The 2361-nt window shown below is 71.3% G+C and overlaps 1 protein-coding gene and 1 long non-coding RNA gene across 2 annotated transcripts in view; one reads left to right on the top strand and one right to left on the bottom strand.

Moving 5' to 3' along the window:
* Positions 1-2361, bottom strand: part of LOC113205476 (rho guanine nucleotide exchange factor 12) — a gene marked incomplete in the record, with an annotated part of 42812 nt that overhangs the window by 26461 nt on the left and 13990 nt on the right.
* The window catches only part of LOC127749466 (uncharacterized), a 25567-nt gene that overhangs the window by 5099 nt on the left and 18107 nt on the right, over positions 1-2361 (top strand). The window lies entirely within an intron of this gene.

The raw sequence follows: 2361 nt of genomic DNA on the forward strand, positions 1-2361 counted from the left end.
GCGGCCTGCGCTGCCCGCCGCCCGAGCGGAGCGATCGCCGGGCGGCGGCGAGCGGCAGGCGAGCCGGGCGTTCGTACCGCGCGCCGCGGCGAGTAGTTAGGCGATCGCGCCACGGGGAGCGCTAGTGCGGCGAAATTGGTACGGCGCGTTAACACGGCTGGTACCCCTCTGGTTATGCGGTTCTCTGTGGACGTTGGCGCCACGCGCCCCAAGCGAACGGCCATATTCAGCCAAATTCTGAGAGAAAGGTGCGCGATTAATTAACTGTACAGAGCACGGCCGGCGACAGGATTCACAACGCAGGTGAGAGCGCGAGGAGGGGGCTACTGTTCGGCTAGCGTCTCACTCGCACCTACGCGGTTGGACCGACCCGCCGCCCCTTTGAGAACAATGCGGCGCGGAAGACGACTTTAAAGAACAAAAAGGGGCCCCCTGCCACAATTCTTGGAGCAGCTTCGCCCTGCCGCATCAGGTGAAGGAGGCGGCCCCGCCCGCCCCGCCACGCGCCCCATCATCCTACGCACGCAGGAGCGTCCGCGGGTCAGGCAGGAGCGGGGTTCGCAATATGGTTTCGCTTTAGTTTGTTCCCCGCCCCGCCCCGCCCCGCCCCGGCCACTCGGCGGGACGTATTTTTACGCGCCGCCTGCCTCATGCTGGTCCCGCCGCGCACATGGCACCCCACCCACAAGCACACATTCCCGGCGGCACCCGCGGCACCCGCGGCACCAGGGACTCTGGCACCCGCTGGGCAGCGCGCCGCGCGACTGCAGGTGCTGCAGGTGCTGCAGGTGCTGCAGGTGCCGCAGGTGCCGCAGGTGCCGCAGGTGCCGCAGGTGCCGCAAGTGCCGCAGGTGCCGCAGGTGCCGCAGGTGCCGCAGGTGCCGCACGTGCTGCGGGTGCCGCGGGTGCCGCGGCCGGCTCAGATGTCGGACGCGTCCCGTTCTCCTTTTCTTTGTACTGGGGCGCGGTGCAGGACAACACGCTTGCAGGACGCGTCGTCTCCGTGTAGTCACGGGCCAGCGCGGCGGCCGAGCGAGCGAGCGACACTCAACACCCCCGGGGGGCCAAACAAGAGACATGTCACGGTGCTCGGGCCGCAAGGGCCGCACGGCGAGGGGGACCACGACAACGCCAACGCCTCCGCACGGCCCGACCCGGCAACCCAAACAACGCCAAAGCCGCGGACCGGCCAGCGACAGGCTCGAGGGTGCGCGGCTGCGCGCTCGGCTGCGGGAGCCGGAGCACATCCTTGTGGGCCAAGGCCAGGGCCAGGTGCGGCCCGCCGCGCCCCGGCCTCGGCCTGCAGCCGCCGCGCCGCCAGTCACTCAGCCGCCCTCCGCGCCCGGCGCCCGCCCGAGCCAAAAGATAAAAAAGGATTTACGTTTCCCGCCAAGTTATAACGGTGCCACAGGGCTGCGCAGGCTGCGCAGGCTTCGCGGGGGGCGAGGGCCGCGGCACTGTACGCACCTCTAGAGCGCCTGAACGCCATACCGCTGCCGCTGCTGCTGATGCTGCTGCTGCTGGTGCCGCCGCCGCCGCCTGCTCCTGGTGATCGGCGGCCTGCGGCAGAGCTCTCGAGTCACGACGCGGACGCCCTCACCGCCCCCGCCCGACGCGCGGCGGCGGGGCGAGGCGCGGTGGGCACATCGGGGGCCCCAACCCACCGGGGCGGTGCGGTGGCGCGCGGCAGCGCGGGCCTCCTGACGGTCCTGACGGCTCCTGACGGCGCGCTCGCTCCCCTCCTCGGGTGGCTCGTCTCGGCAGGCTCACCAGCCGACTGAGCCGGGCCGGGCTCGGGGCTGGCGCCAACGAGCGACAGCGCGCGCCAGCGCACACTGACGCCACTGCTGGGCCTTCCCGGCAGCGGCGAGGGGCGCGGCGGGGCGCGGCGGGGCGGGGCAGCAACAAGGGGCTCCTGCAGCCCGTCGGCCAGGGGTGGCACGGCACGGCGGGGTAGGCCGAGGGGTGCGGGCGGCGCGTCGACACGTGGCGTGGGGGAGGCCGGGGCCGCGGCAGGCCGCGGCAGGCCGGGGGAGGGACTGTCTGAAGCGTCCTGTTACCAGCGCGAGGCCCAGCGCGGCCGCCGCCCGGAGTGAGTAGGGGTGGAGTGCACAAGAGGGCAGAGCTATGCAGCACGCGCTGCACCGGCGGAGGGGAGGGGAAGATTTAGGGAGTGCGTGGGTGGGACGGACCACAGTGAAAAGGGGAGAAGGGAGGCAGGAGAGGAGGAGGAGGAAGGAGAGGAGGAGGAGGAAGGAGAGGAGGAGGAGGAAGGAGAGGAGGGGGAGGAAGGAGAGGAGGGGGAGGAAGGAGATGAGGGGAGGGAGGAGAGTGAGGGATGGAGGAGAGTGAGGGAGGGAG

The sequence above is a fragment of the Frankliniella occidentalis genome, unplaced genomic scaffold, assembly GCF_000697945.3.
Source record: "Frankliniella occidentalis isolate FOCC.00 unplaced genomic scaffold, Focc_3.1 Scaffold56, whole genome shotgun sequence".
NCBI classification, from domain to species: Eukaryota; Metazoa; Arthropoda; class Insecta; order Thysanoptera; family Thripidae; genus Frankliniella; species Frankliniella occidentalis.